General features: G+C 44.0%; 1 pseudogene; it reads left to right on the top strand.

The window, feature by feature from the left end:
* The window catches only part of LOC121745812, a 37,650-nt pseudogene extending 20,840 nt beyond the window's left edge, over positions 1–16,810 (top strand).
* Positions 16,811–17,037: the final 227 nt, after the last annotated feature.

Raw genomic sequence — 17,037 nt, 5'->3', positions numbered from 1 at the left:
GAAGGTTGTGCTGATTTTCTCATTATACGTTTCTATGTTTTGACTGATTGTCGGCAGTATGGAATAGGGATAGGGAAAAACAATGAAATATCGAAATACCGTACTAAAAGAATACCGAAAATACCAGTTTTTCGGTATACCGCAATTTTTGGTACAATTTAATACCGTATCGAAAGATTTTGGTACGGTAACCATATCAATTTTCCTATATCGCGGTATACCGTGACATACTGAAGTTTCGGTATATACCGAATCCTCGATAACCGGTATATATTGAAATATTATACTACTATATTTATATTATATATAATACATTTATATACAAAATAGAATTAATAAGAAAGACCCTTCAAAACCTTACTTTTAAATATTTTGGGTATGAAATAGGTTTTCTTCGGTATAACGCAATTACGGTATGCCGTACCGTCCGTATTTCAGTATACTGTAAAAGTACGGTATACCACAATTATGGTAAGGTAACAATATAAAAGTTAACCATACCAAATTTCCAGTATACCGAATGCATGTATACCGAAAATTTGGTATGATATCTGTCATACTGCAGTTTTTGGTACGCTGTGTGGTATGACGTTCTCGGTACGGTATAGCGACCCACCCCTAGTATGGAAAACCAATTCCTGTCTCATTTGTGCTAATTTATAATAATTGTTATGAATTAAATTTGTATATTGCAATAACTAAGTACCAATTCTCTGAACATGTTTTTGTAGTAATGTCATAGTGTATGTAGTTAGTTTCACACATAACAATTACGAGAACAATAATATTCTCATTTCTAGTTTAAATAAAACTTTTCAATAATTCTAAAAGTTAATTACTCCCTCCGTTCCTAGTTGAGATACTCTCTTCTACCTTATTCTCTTTCTTACTTTACTTTTCCCTCCACTTTAACTATTTATTATGATTTTCCCATAACATGTGCGAAAAACGAAAAGGATCATTTTAACTGGGACGGAGGCAGTATAAGTTATTGCAATTAGTGAATGAGGGTACTGACTGTGTTCGCTTTGATTCTTCTGACTTTCTCTAAATGGATAAAAAACAACTGAAAAAATTAGCTGAAAACCCCCTGACATAGGCAGTTAACAGCATATGTCAACATTGGCCATATGTATATATCGGATACTCATATTCTGTAACACCCCCCTCAAGCTGGAACATCTATATCAATCATGTCCAGCTTGGTACAAAATGTTGAAAAGCTAACTGAAAACGTTAGACATGAAAAAATGTTAGAAAGCTAACTGAAACAAAACAGAATTGGCTAGGATACTGTTGTAATTATCTCTTATTTGATGTTTTAACAGGTGGTGAAAGATCTTTCTCCACACTGTGTTTTGCCCTTGCACTTCATGAGATGACAGAGGCACCTTTTCGGGCAATGGATGAATTTGATGTATTTATGGTATGTCCTTCCACAGCTACTTTTAGCTTCCTATCATTAAATTGCTTCCAAGATGAAGATATATTTGTTTGTCATTTATATTTATCTAATTGATGTAATTATGAAAATCATTTGGAGTTTAGGGTTGACATGTTTTAGGTCTTAATATAATCTGAAATTAAGGTGGTACAGAAATGTTGTGAATTCTTCAATATATATTACCCTAGACTTTAAATGTGGAAGGAACTGTATGAAAGCTTGGATATTTCTTGAGATAGAACAATGCCAATAGCAAATACCAGCAGAATGCATTTCCTCACTAGTATGAATGAAGTGGCATCTGTAAGTTTCCTTGATGGCTAAAAAAAAGCAAGTTCATCCCAAATAAACCAGCTAAATATCATTGTTGTCAGATATCTGCCATGACGATGGCAGTTTTTCGACCAAACGCTACTGCCACGCTGTGACATGGAAGTTTTATGTGGCAGTCTATGGCGGCCGCCATGGCAAGATATGACACGTCATTTGGTAACCCACCAACCCATTCAGCCAATTAAGTAGTGGTTTAGATCAGCAATCTCGATTCTCACTGAGCGAACTGCAATGCACACCTCCATTTTCTGGACTCCACTCTACCTTGGTCATTCCATTACTGCACCGGCGACCCACCTGTGCCAGCAACCTACTACTCAGGAAAAATTTTATTTTTTTCTTTATTCTTTGATGTTATAGAATATAGAATTATTGAGTAATTGCAATAATGTCCGTTGGTGAAGAAATTTCTTTCAACGGTTGCTAGTGGCAAAGGTTATAGTTCACTACTAATATAACTGATCTGGGCTGGAAATTTTGCACTCAAGGATTGACAAGCAACATAATGTTTAGCTTTTCTGCAAAATTGATGAATGGCGAATTGGTAGAGGCAAGGAGTGTTTAGGAGTTATTATTTTCCTAGTTGACCTTTTATGTGACTTTATTTCATATATACTACTTGAAGTGAGGTCTTTGCTCGACTCTAATGTCGAATGACTAGACTCAGGAGTAAGCGAGTGTGCACATATGAGAATTAATGCAAAGCTCGGTCCAGACACAACGCTCTTTAAATCCACTGGATCACTGGGTCCAGGAACTCTAGAGAACTACAGTGTCTTTGTTGTTGGACACACTCGACTCCCCTTCAAAAATAAATTCCTCAACCCGAATACTATGAATTAGTATAGGGAAGTGGGGTCGATCCCACAGAGATGGATTCGCAAAGTAGTGCTAAGAGACTATGGAAACAAACGGCTGCTGCCACACAAAGGGGTTGAGATTTAAACTACCACTAGATCTAGGCAAGAAATGTAAACGCTAGACCTAGGACACAGAAAACTTACTGGAATCAGACATCAATACCGACAGACACAATTACTCCCTAGACTAAGTAAACGACTACCTAATCTAGCAAACAGTAAGCAACTAACAGTGGGGACCATATTTCCAGAAATAGCAAGTACGGTAAAAAGCTGCAGATAACCAACCCATGCTCCAACTAACTACGACATGCACCTTCGCAACTAAACTAAACTCGCAGATGAAGAAAACAGAGCACACTCCTAGATTCAAACAGAATATAAAGATTTGGACGCCGGAAACTTGCTATGAATCGAAAATACATCAGATCTACATAAACTAGGCGAAATGAAATGAAAACACGTAAGCTAGGCATAAAATTAAAACACTCCTGCTCAGAATCACTTCAGACGCTTAATCCACTCCGGATCCAAGCCATCCGAACTCAACAACCAACAAAATCAACTCCATAACTCCGATTCTCACAGATCTGCTCCGATCAACTCCAAATTCCAACAATCACAAACAACTCCACAACATCAGCAAAACAAACCCCGATTCATCCACAAACAAACTCCATTCTTCCAGATCTCACCAGTAACCTGCAATAATCTAGAAAATAACCACGAAAATAACCAACTCCAACAATCCAACTCCAGAATTCAAGTAAACACAATCAATCGACAGAAATCATCACGATCGACGTAAGCGAAAACGAAACTTGCATAAAAGTAGAGAAATATCCAGAAACAAAAGAGGACCGAGCTTCGAACAGCGAAGCTCGGCGAATTCAGCAGAAACGAAAAGAAAACAGAAATAAATTGTTTCTTCGCCCCAAAGAAGGACGGTGTTACAACCCACAAACACTATCAGAAAGCTAAATGTGAACCCCAGCGCAAACTCGAAATCCTCCGCGAATTAGAACCAAGTATGTGAAAAGTGAACTGAGCAACAGGCTGTTCGTGAGGCCTCCACCGAGAAAGTCCCTCCAGCTTGCATGCTTCTTCCTTTTATAGATGCGGACATAGCCTTCTAGAGTCTTCGTAGAAATCCCTATTCTACCCTTCAACTCCGAGGCTTCCTCCGTCAAGCAATTTCTTTCATAATGTCCGCTCTTTCGCCAGTTTCCTAGGACTATGCAAGCGTCCTCTTCTTTTCCTGGATCTAGCGAAAACCTTCACACACCTGGCTTAAAACATGCGTTAGACCCAGTAATATCACGAAATAAAACCCCTAGACCGATGCATGAAATTAGCCTTATCAAACTGCTCACACTTAAACCATGCTTGTCCTCAAGTATGAAAGACAAGAGAAAGAAATAAGGCGAATTTCAATGCACGGTCCCCAAGAACGACTCTACAAACAAAAACAAAAACAGACTCCTGGACCTAGACAACTGGCAAAATAAAAAAACAGACTTATAAAAGAAAACAACACAAAGAATCAAAACACAAACAAGCATGAACTAGGTTCGACTTTTAGGCAACCGTCCCCACAAGCTTAAGTTCAATCCGATCGTCTACAGTCTTCAAATCTTCCCCCTTCCCTCTTCTACCTAAACGGTCCGTCAGTTCGTCAAGATAGCCTATTGACACCCCAGCTGTTAGGTTCGCTCGATTACTCATTCCTCACCAGGTATGTTAGGATCAAAACGCTCCCCAGTTAAAGTTATGCCACTGATGCGTTGGATTATGAGAGTTTTACCCTTCTTACTTCTCTTTTTTTTCCCATTGATTTTCCTGGGTCAGGTTGAAATTGCTTCCTGCCCTTGAGGATACTGATATTATATTTATTTATTTTTTTTTCCTGTATTATATCCCCTTTTCCCCTGGACTTCGTCCAGCTTATACCTCCAATTTTTTTTTTTTTTTACTCCTTCCCTGGACTTCGTCCAGCTTATTCCACCTTTTCCTGGACTTCGTCCAGCTTATACCTCCGAAACCCATTTTTTTCTCCTTCATACTCTACTCCCTAAGCATCAAGTGGTAGCCCAATTTACATGTTAGCACAAAAAAGTGTTTAGGCTTATATCTCGCTCTTATAGTAGGGCTGCACAGCTGGGTTATCTAAGGCTTTTTCCATCGTCCCAACTTCATTCAGACCGCCTTTGGTTTATTAAGGAAGAAGGTGTCAAAGTTGACATGCATTCTCTCTTCAATCGCTCTCACTAAGGGAAACCTGCCTTATTATCTCACTAGCTCATGCGAAATACACATCCTAAAGACTCTTAAAACAGAAAGAACACAAACACCATACTTACTTCCCCCACCTCCCACTTCACTCAAGCTTGTCCCCGAGCTATCCTAGTGAAGGGGGGAAAAGGAAGTAAGAACAGCAGACAACAGACACAAACGCAAACAAAGCACAAAAACAAAACAAACTTCTCACACTTAGAACGAACATCGGGCTAAGTGGGAGAAATCACAACATACAAAACCAAAACAAAACAACCCCTTCTCACACTTAGACCAAAAATTGGGCTAAGTGTAGGAAGGTATAACACATATATACAGAACGATGCATGCTGGCACATAAAAACACAAGCGAAAGAAAAACGAAAAGTAAAAGACAGAAAAGTAAAAGTTACTTGGTTCTGGGGGAAATTCAATTCGGGTTCTGGCCCCCGCGGGAGCCAGACTTGGGTGGCACTGTCTGTTGGGTCATTTTAACTTTCTTTCTTGCCGGTGACTCCGGCGTCTCCTTTTGATCTTCTGTGGGTCGGGGTACGGTTTTCTTCAAAAGCACGGGCCTGGAGGAAGACGGGGTGGTCTGAGGCCTTTGGGCTTGTGGTAGCTTCTGCACAGCTAGACTCCCTTGACCCGGCGTCTTGGAACCGCCGCTAGGTTCAGGAAGTCCCTTCGCTGTCTCGGGGAACTTTGCTTGAAGCCACTTCGTCATCTTCATCATCAGTGCGACGGCCTACGCCATCTTGTCGGAACGCCTTGACGATTCTGCCACTAGGTCGGTGATACGCCCCTTCAGGGCTACGGCCTCCTCTCTACTTCTCCCCATTTCCCTCCGTATCTCCGTCACTTCTTTTCGTACACCGATTACCTCATTCCTCACATTCTCTACTTCGTTTCTCACTTCCTCAACTAACTTTCTGACTTCTGCATTCTCAGCACTGTCCCTTCCTTTACCCCGTAGGGCCACAATCCCCTCCAAAACCATTTTCATCTCTGACCTCATCCATCCAACCTCTTTCCTTACTTCTTCTACTTCTATCCTGGCTCCGGCTTCCATGTCAGCAGTATCCTTCGCCTCCACCATCTCAGGCTCCTGCTTCGTCTGCGCCTCCGACTGACCAACCTAATAAAAGCACACGTCCCTTCCCTGTGTAATGAGCAGCCCTTTATTGAAAAAGTAGTCCACGTTGAACACCTCCGGGGGTAGACACATCTTCACTTCTCTGCAGGACTTGTGGATTTTCATAATAACGTTGCGTTGCAGGTAAGCCCCTAGAAGGTGGCATGTGTAAAGATGTCGGGAAGGGTTGGCTGTCACTTGATGGCAGGCTTGGGCTAACCAATAGCCCAAGTGAACACGTACTCCTTTGGCCATGCACCAAGTAAAGTACAAGTCGGGGGTCGTCAGAGCGTTGTTGGCTGTGCCCATCAGGTTGTAGCTAATGAAGGTCTGGGCGAATCGCAGGACCCTGTTTTCAATATGGTGGGCCTTCGACCAGCTGGTTTTGAACTGACCTACCCTAGGGTGAGCCACAAACTCCCATGCGTTCTGCGTCTTGAATCCCGGCGTCAGCTTCGGCGGACCAATCATTCTCTCGCTCCACAAACCCTCATCATCCTCTGTGCGCGTAAGCAGTCCCATCCGTAGAGTCCATTCACGGATGCTCATCACATGCTCTTCATTGAAGAGCCGGAATTTGATGGAGTCAGCATTCAAATCGGTGGTGGACTTAAATCGGAAGGTGGAGAAGAATTCTCTTGCCAGGTCGATTGGAACTTCGGCGGTGCTGTGCTTGAGCAACCAATCAAAGCAGATTGCGTCGATATAAGTTCGGAATTCATCATTGCAAGCGATCTGCTTGAGCTCCGATGAGCTGTACATTTTTCCAGACTTAGCGTACTTGCCCTGGGCACTCTTCTCCTTGTGGATGGTTGTGCGTTTCGGGTCGTCAAACTTTCTCATCTCGTCCAGGAGCTCTCTTGTAATCCAGATCTCAGTTGGCTCAAAGTTGAGCTCCTCTTCTTGTTCTTCTTCAGAGTCACTAGACCCAGCAGAATCCTCGGGCTCTGCAGCGTATGGTACCTTGGCAGGTCGAGGACGTGGGGATTCAGTGGATTTCCCTTTCGCCTTCTTGGTCTTGGAAGGAGCAATTTGTTTCCCCTTCCTTTTCTTCTCGGCCGCGTGGCGGCGTTCCTCTGCATCACTCTCCCCTCTGCTCGGTCTGGGAGATTCTGCCTGCTCAGGTGCTGTGGCTTCTGGACCCAGCATTTCTTCCTCCGTCTGCTGGACGGTTTCATCTATCTCATCAAGTAGGCTCCGACGAGCCTGTCTCTGCGCTTCCCTTGCGTTAACCGGTGAATCGGTCCCTTCGGGGACATCAGTCAGATCCACTATCAAATCCAACCTGACATCGACGGGTTCTTGGACATTCTCAGCACCGAGGGCTTCTCCTTCCTTGTTCAACAATGGGGTTGCCCCTGAAAAATAAACAGGGGTCTCTATCCCCTCCAAACCTTCTCCAACGTGGGTTTCTGTACCCGCAGACTTCTCAGGGGTTTCCCCCACTCTGACATCTTTCTCAGTAATTAGGGCTTCGTCGCCCCCAACCACTTCTGGGGTTTCCCTCTCCACATCTCTTTCAGCATCTAGGGCTTCGTTGCCCTCTGGAATTTCAACTCTATCAACAGGGGTTTCCCCCTCAACAAACTCCTCCAAAACAGGGGTTTCCCCCTCAACACGGCTGTCAGTAACAGGGGTTTCCCCCTCAGAAACACCAACCACTCTATCCTCTAAAACAGGGGTTTCCCCCTCAGTGGCAGATCCTAACCTGGGTGCACTTACGGCCAACAACTCCAACCCCGCGGCCAGATCTGCTTCGTCTTCGCGAGTTTCTGCAGCGGTTGGTTCTGAAACGGCAGCAGTGGGTTCTGCAACGGCCTCCGGCTCAGCGGTGGTTTCTTGAACGGTCTCTGGTGGTGGTGCGGAGGATGTTGAGGCGGTTGGTACGGATTTCCCCATTACAGCCGCGAACATGGCAAACGCCTCCATCGCCTTTTCTGGTCCCCCAAATTTTTGTAGCATGTCTGCCATAAACGCCGCCGCACTTGAATCGGCGGATCCTGAGGTGTTCCCCGCACTTTGCTTGTTATCCATGGAGAATTCTGCAGAAATTTTTTTTTTGACAAAGACTTGGACGGAAACTTCTTTGATTAGGGTTAGAAAAGAAAACCTAGAGAGAATTTGGGATGTAGAGAGAGAGAGAGAGTAAGTAAGTAAAAATAAAAGAACACGATTATTATCCGATAAGTATGGGCGAGGACTGTTTTTGCAGGCGGGTTGCAGGCATGACGCCAGCGACTGTGCGGCTCCCATAAAGGTGTCTTTTGAATCCGAACCGGTGCCAACTCCCTCCAAAATTTTACTTCTCAATTCCCTGCCCAAGTAACTTCCTTCTGCAAAATCACACTTAGAGAAAAACATTAAACTAAAAAAATGAAACGCCAGACTCCCCGGGTCTAGGGTATGACAGTATCAAAAACATTCCTTAAGGAGTCTAGTATTTCGAAAATATTTTTGGAAGATTATTTTTTTTCTGATTTGTTTGGGTTTTTCTTGATTTTAAAGAAAGCGATTAAATATTTACATTTTATGTTCAAGTGTTCTCAAGATTCCCTAGGTCAGGACATGTTAAAACTTCTTGGATGCTGGACCTAGGAAATTCTCTAAGAACACTCACTTCCCAGACCGATTATGCGATATCAGGGAGTGCGCGTAGTGGCATTTCGTCCACTACACACATCTCCGAATTATCCCTAAATACCTTCACCCTATGGCCATTGACAAGAAATGGAGTAGAGTTTGGAGCACTTCCCTGGATCTCTATTGCTCCATTTGCACGAAGACTCACAACAGTGTATGGTCCGACCCATTTGGACTTCAGCTTACCAGGCATCAACTTTAGCCGGGATTGGAATAGGAGAACTTTCTGCCCACCTTGCAATTCCTTGACTCGGAGGTTCTTGTCATGCCAAAGTCTTGTTTTCTCTTTGTACCACATTGCCGATTCATATGACTCCAGCCTTAGCTCCTCCAACTCCTGCAGCTGCAATTTCCTCTCTTCCTCGCAAGATTCGGGTCTCATGTTTATCTCCTTGACCGCCCAATATGCTCAGTGTTCTACTCCCACGGGCAAGTGACACATTTTGCCGAACACAAGCCTATATGGTGACATCCCAATAGGCGTCTTGTACGCCGTCCGGTAAGCCCATAGTGCGTCTCCAAGCCTCTTACGCCAGTCTTTTCTAGACGGATTAACCGTCTTTTCCAATATCGCCTTTATCTCTCTGTTGGATATTTCCGCCTGGCCGTTAGATTGAGGATGATAAGGTGTAGACAGTCTGTGGTGGACGCCATACTTTCTCATCAAAGCTTCAATAGTCCGGTTGCGGAAATGCGTCCCATTGTCAGATATTATAGCTCTGGGCACTCCGTACCGATTGAAGATATTAGCTCTAAGAAACTTCGATACCTCCTTAGCTTCGCAAGATGTGGTCGCCTTGGCTTCTATCCATTTCGAAACATAATCCACTGCCACTAGTATGTATGTATTCCCGTATGAAGATGGAAATGGACCCATGAAGTCCATTCCCCAAACATCGAAAATTTCACAAACGATCACCGGGACTTGCGGCATTTCATCTCTTCTGGAGATTCTCCCAGTCTGTTGACACCTCTCACAATTCTGACAAAACTCGAACGCATCCTTATGCAATGTAGGCCAGTAAAAACCACTATCTAACACCTTCCTTGCGGTCTTCCTAGGTCCAAAGTGACCTCCACAAGCTAGGGCATGACAATGATTCAGCACATCCCTCTGTTCCCACTCCGGAATACACCTCCGGATTACTTGGTCGGCTCCCATTCGCCACAAATACGGGTCATCCCAGAAATAGTTCTTGGCCTCGCTTTTCAATTTCATCTTCTGGGCTCGGGAAATTACTTGCGAACTGGGCATCTCTCCAGTGACTAAGTAATTTGCCAGGTCTGCGAACCATGGTTCAGCGTTTTGATGACATTTCCCTTTTTCGGCATCCCCTGGACCTGTTAACACCATAATCTCTTCCCAGCTGATAGGTCGAGGAATATTTTTTACGTAGTGCAAATGTTCCTCTGGGAATGCATCCGGTATTGCTTCCTCGGTCTCCCCTTGAAATATCCTGCTCAGATGATCGGCTACTTTATTTTCTGTTCCCTTTTTGTCTCTGACTTCCCAGTCGAATTCCTGCAAAAGCAACACCCATCGGATTAATCTCGGCTTGGATTCTTTCTTTGCCAACAGGTACTTTATAGCCGCGTGGTCGGTGAAGACTATCACCCTCGACCCAAGCAAGTACGGGCGAAATTTCTCAAATGAGTATACTACTGCCAGCATTTCTTTTTCAGTAGTGTCATAATTTCTCTGAGCTTGATTCAGCGTTTTTGAAGCATAAAAGATCACATAGCTTTTCCCATCAACTCTTTGACCTAGCACCGCTCCCACGGCATAATCGCTTGCGTCACACATAATCTCAAAGGGTAGATTCCAGTCGGGCGCTCTAATAATAGACGCAGATACTAGCCTGTCTTTTAACAACTGAAAAGCCTTTTTGCATTCCTCATCAAAGACAAAATTAACATCGTTATGCAACAAGTGGGTGAGTGGCTGAGCAATTTTTGCGAAATCTTTTATGAACCTCCTATAGAATCCTGCATGCCCTAGGAATCCTCTCACCTCCTTCTGATTCGTCGGGTAAGGCAGTTTTGAGATCACCTCAATCTTTGCCTGGTCTACCTGTATACCTTTTTCAGAGACTACGTGCCCAAGGACAATTCCCTCAGGGACCATAAAGTGGCATTTCTCGAAGTTCAAAACCAAATGTTTTTTCTGGCACCTTCTCAATACTATATCCAAACTAGCCAAACATGAGTCAAATGAATTCCCGTACACAGTGAAGTCGTCCATAAAAATCTCGATGCAGTCCTCCAAAAGATCCGAGAAGATACTCATCATACACCGCTGAAAAGTGCCTGGCGCATTGCACAGGCCAAACGGCATCCTCCTGTAAGCGTACGTGCCGAAAGGACACGTGAAAGTTGTCTTCTCCTAGTCCTCGGGATCCACATAGATTTGAAAATACTCACTATACCCGTCTAGGAAACAGAAGTATTGCTTGCCTGCTAGCCTCTCCAGCATCTGGTCAATGAAAGGTAGAGGGAAATGGTCTTTCTTGGTCGCTTCATTTAACTTCCTATAATCGATGCACATCCTCCACCCAGTAACTAGTCTGGTGGGCACCAATTCATTCTTGTCGTTCTTGACCACCTGTATTCCTGACTTCTTGGGTACCATATGGACTGGACTCACCCATTCACTGTCTGGTATGAAATAAATGATTCCTAGGGAGAGTAGTTTCAATACTTCTTTCAGCACTTCCTCCCTCATGTTAGGATTCAATTTGCGTTGAGAATCTCTGCAGGCTTTTGCTCCTTCCTCCAAGCGGATGTGATGCATGCACAAATCTGGACTAATTCCTACCAGGTCAGAGAGTGTCCACCCAATAGCCTTCTTGTTTCTTCGGATTACCTTCAGCAGTCCCTTTTCTTGTCCCTCGGTCAAGCTGCTGTTGATAATCACAGGGAAAGTTTCGTTCTCCTCTAGATAAGCATACTTTAGGCCTGGTGGAAGTGTTTTCAACTCTTTCTTGGGAACATCTTTTTCCTGGGGCAAGGGATTTTTCTCTGTTACTTCCATTGTCATTCCCTTCTTCGACCCAGCAGAACCTTCCACACTCGCCACATAAGGTGTATTCCTTGACCTAGCTAGCTCCGGATTTGCACAGAATTTTAGAATTGCTTCAGCTAGCTCCTCATCTGATAACTCGCTTGTGTTCATTGCTTGACACCAACTGGCCACTTCTCTATCAATGGCATGACTCATCCCGGAGTTCTCAATCTGTTCCTGCATTAATTCCGTCTCAAGGTATTCTTGGACCAAAGGGTTAATAACATCTATAGCATGCAAATTTTCAACGTCAAGAGGTTTCTTCATTGCCTCATCAATGCTGAATGTGTATTTCTCCCCATTATAATCAAGGCAAATTGTTCCATCAAAAACATCAATGATAGTCTTAGCGGTACGTAGGAAGGGTCTCCCTAAAAGTACTCCGCCCGACTCTGCAGACTCATCATCACTCATCTTAATCACATGGAAATCAGCAGGGTACAAGAAGTCATGTACCTTGACTATCACATTCTCAAGCACCCCTTCAGGACAGATGCATGACCTGTCCGCCAGTTGAATCACAACCCTCGTGTCTACCATGCCTACCCACACTAATTTCTTGTATATGGAAAATGGTAACACATTTATCGACGCACCCAAATCACACATAGCGTGCTCGATTCTCACATCACCAATACAGATGGGCAAGGTGAACATACCTGGGTCATTGCATTTTGAAGGCATCTTCCTCTTCTGAATCACTGCGGAGACGTTCTCGCCTATCAGAATTTTCCCACTGGGCCTAGCCTTCCCAGCTATAAATTCCTTGATGAACTTGCTAAAGACTGGCATCTTCAGGGCCTATAAGAATGGCAGATTGATTTCCAACTTCCCAAAAATGTCCATGAAGTCTACCGGTTCTTCCTTCTGTTTCTTGGCTCCCCCCCGACTCGGAAAGGGTTTCAGTCGCTTCCCTGCTCCGGTAGAACTTTCAGCTGATAACTCTCCAGTTTCTTTTCCCACTGCCTCATCTTCCAACTCCGGCTCTAGATCAAGGAAGAATGGTTCAGTTGATCTAGGCAAAGGTTTCTCTAAATCTCCTGTCTTAAGGTCATCCTTGACCAAGGGACTTCCTCCCTCCAAGTGTCTTGGCCTAGAAATTGTATCCTCTTCTTCTCTGTCTTCCTTGGGATCTGTCACCTCCTTTGTTCTTACCACTGGCCCATCATATCCCTTCCCGGATCTCAAGGTAATCTGACTTATATTAGCTCTGTCCGGTGGCCTTACGGAGGCGGGAATCTTCCCTTCATTTCCCCTCATATCACGCAAAGAAGTAGCGATCTGGGACAATTGCTTAGCCAGCATATCCATGGCTGCTTTCTGCTCCTGTTGAGCATCTTGAAGCTTGTGCACTACGTCATTGTTCGATTGCAGGTTGTTTTGCATATGTTGCTGAGAACTGACGAGGTCGTGCACCATATCATCGATACTTTTTGGTGGTTTCGGTGGCTGACTGGGTCCTGGGCCGATACTTAGAGTCGGTCCACTTGCTTGATTCTGACGAGCGTTTCCTTGACCGCCTGAAGAGTTATTGTATTGATTTCCTTGGCCCTGGTAATTGTTCTTAAAATTCCTTTGGTGTGGGGGTACATAAGAGTTCCCTTGACTGCTCTGATTCCTGTTTCCCCAGCTCGAGTGGTCTCCTTGGTTCCGATTAATCCAGTTGCCCTGCCCCTCTTGATTCCTTCCTGACCAATTACCTTGTCTTTCGGGCTGAGGTGCAAACTGCTGACTTTGTTGCGGTGCCGGCTGATTCTGTTCATTGTCAGTCCATCTGAAATTTGGATGGTTTCTCCAGGGCGCATCTCTCTGTCTCCCTGGATTCCAGCTCCCATCGGGATTCCAACTTCCCATTGCATTGACCTGGGCCTAATAATCTCCTTCCTGGGTCCCGTAATATTGTTGAATTTGATTATCTCCTGGACCAGGAGATTTCTCCTTCCCTTGTGAAGCCAGTGGAATCGCCTTTTCAATCGCGTTCAAAAGAGCCTTCTCGAGCCTATCCATCCTTGCTTCGACTTTGTCATCTTCTTGTTCTCTCACAGCATGCACCGATCCTCTTCTCACTGCATTCCTAGGGTTATCGTACGCCTTCTTAGCGTCAATCAACTTCCCTAGGATCTCTCTTTCCTCACTTCCCCTTTTTCTTGTGAAATTTCCCCCACTCGAGGAGTTCATTAAGTCCTTTGACTCGGGAGTGGTTCTTTCGTAAAACAGAGAGTAGGTCTCTCTCTGCCTCTATTATTCGGTGATTCGGACATGCATCCAACAACCCCTTAAATCTCGACTAATACTGACTCAACGATTCATCGTAATCTTGCTTACACTCTAGTATTTCTTTCTTAAGTGCATTCGTCTTGTTGGATGAGAAGAAATAATCTAAGAATTCTAACTTGAAGTCCCTCCACGTGCGGATAGAATCCGGAGGCAACCTCAATAGCCACGTATTAGCTTCCCCCTTCAAGGTAAACGAAATCGCTCGTAGGCGATAATCCTCCTCTGTTGCATCATTCGACCTCTTCTGAATACCACATAACTTACTGAATTCATTTAAGAACTCATACGGACACTCATTTCTACGCCCAGAGAACGTCGGCAAGATGCCGAGTACGTTTGTCTTGATCTCGATAGTCCTCTGGCGTGGATTCATCACTATAGCTTGAGCTGGTTCTCCATCTAAATGGGCAGTGAGAGAGCCGATTTCTGGATCCGGGTCTACCACCTGCGCCATGACTACTTCCTCTGCTTCCCCTGTTTCTGACTCTGTTTCTGATTCGGGTGGTGATTCTGGATCTTCGCGTCCTGATGACGTCCAAGATTCGTCGCTAGTGGATTCACTCAGAAACGGACCTCCCGTGGTGAACCCTGATCTGGTGGTCACAGTAGAGACTGTACCCTTAACCCGCCAATCAAACTGGTCGTGTTTCCACCCAGATGAGTTGCTCCAGTAGGTAGATCTTGAGCCTCTGCTCATAAACTGCAAACAAAAGAGAAAGAAAACAAATCAAAACTATTTACACCACAGACTCTGAACACTAACACTAAGCACGCCATCCATCCCCGGCAACGGCGCCATTTGAAGTGGGGTCTTTGCTCGACTCTAATGTCGAATGACTAGACTCAGGAGTAAGCGAGTGTGCACATATGAGAATTAATGCAAAGCTCGGTCCAGACACAACGCTCTTTAAATCCACTGGATCACTGGGTCCAGGAACTCTAGAGAACTACAGTGTCTTTGTCGTTGGACACACTCGACTCCCCTTCAAAAATAAATCCCTCAACCCGAATACTATGAATTAGTATAGGGAAGTGGGGTCGATCCCACAGAGATGGATTCGCAAAGTAGTGTTAAGAGACTATGGAAACAAACGGCTGCTGCCACACAAAGGGGTTGAGACTTAAACTACCACTATATCTAGGCAAGAAATGTAAACGCTAGACCTAGGACACAGAAAACTTACTGAAATCAGACATCAATACCGACAGACACAATTACTCCCTAGACTAAGTAAACGACTACCTAATCTAGCTAAACAGTAAGCAACTAACAGTGGGGACCATATTTCCAGAAACAGCAAGTACGGTAAAAAGCTGCAGATAACCAACCCATGCTCCAACTAACTACGACATGCACCTTCGCAACTAAACTAAACTCGCAGATGAAGAAAACAGAGCACACTCCTAGATTCAAACAGAATATAAAGATTTGGACGCCGGAAACTTGCTATGAATCGAAAATACATCAGATCTACATAAACTAGGCGAAATGAAATGAAAACACGTAAGTTAGGCATAAAATTAAAACACTCCTGCTCAGAATCACTTCAGACGCTTAATCCACTCCGGATCCAAGCCATCCGAACTCAACAACCAACAAAATCAACTCCATAACTCCGATTCTCACAGATCTGCTCCGATCAACTCCAAATTCCAACAATCACAAACAACTCCACAATATCAGCAAAACAAACCCCGATTCATCCACAAACAAACTCCATTCTTCCAGATCTCACCAGTAACCTGCAATAATCTAGAAAATAACCACGAAAATAACCAACTCCAACAATCCAACTCCAGAATTCAAGTAAACACAATCAATCGACAGAAATCATCACGATCGACGTAAGCGAAAACGAAACTTGCATAAAAGTAGAGAAATATCCAGAAACAAAAGAGGACCGAGCTTCGAACAGCGAAGCTCAGCGAATTCAGCTGAAACGAAAAGAAAACAGAAATAAATTGTTTCTTCGCCCCAAAGAAGGACAGTGTTACAACCCACAAACACTATCGGAAAGCTAAATGTGAACCCCAGCGCAAACCCGAAATCCTCCGCGAATTAGAACCAAGTATGTGAAAAGTGAACTGAGCAACAGGCTGTTCGTGAGGCCTCCACCGAGAAAGTCCCTCCAGCTTGCATGCTTCTTCCTTTTATAGATGCGGACATAGCCTTCTAGAGTCTTCGTAGAAATCCCTATTCTACCCTTCAACTCCGAGGCTTCCTCCGTCAAGCAATTTCTTTCATAATGTCCGCTCTTTCGCCAGTCTCCTAGGACTATGCAAGCGTCCTCTTCTTTTCCTGGATCTAGCGAAAACCTTCACACACCTGGCTTAAAACATGCGTTAGACCCAGTAATTTCACGAAATAAAACCTCTAGACCGATGCATGAAATTAGCCTTATCACTACTTCAACTGCAGTGAGGTTCATATAGTCAATGTATATCTTTACGATAACTGAAACTAAATTTAAGATCCCTAATTTTTTACTCTTGTTTAAATTGCAGGATGCAGTAAGCAGAAAAATCAGCCTGGATGCTATAGTGGATTTTGCTTTGGCCCAAGGTTCCCAGTGGATATTTATAACCCCACATGACATCAGGTAACAGCATAAACTTATCCATCTATGTCAATCACGAAAAATGAGTATTTGAGAGGACTACTGCCATTTCAATATAACTGTACTCTGTTTGGTGAACTCTGAAATCTATTGTCTTCTGCATATGATTCAGTATGGTTAAAAATGACGAAAGGATCAAGAAGTAAACAAATGGCTGCTCCTCGCGGGTGACCATTCAGAACTGCAACTTGTATCATAAAGTGCTGCCTATTCTCAAGGTTTTTGTTTGATTATCTTCTTTCCGTTGTGTGGTCTAAGCTTTATCTATTGAAGGTTCTCCCGTAGGTTTAACTGGGTTCGGAAATGGCACAGGTTTTTCCCCGCAGGTTCACTTAATCTATGAGTCATGCTGACAAGTTGTTGGTGAACTTGTTTTTCCAGATAGTTTTAGTTTTGGC

Source organism: Salvia splendens, chromosome 8 (genome assembly GCF_004379255.2).
Source record: "Salvia splendens isolate huo1 chromosome 8, SspV2, whole genome shotgun sequence".
NCBI classification, from domain to species: domain Eukaryota; kingdom Viridiplantae; phylum Streptophyta; class Magnoliopsida; order Lamiales; family Lamiaceae; genus Salvia; species Salvia splendens.
The sequence above is the reverse complement of the archived record's forward strand: the minus strand, read 5'-3'. Positions and strand labels throughout refer to the sequence as shown.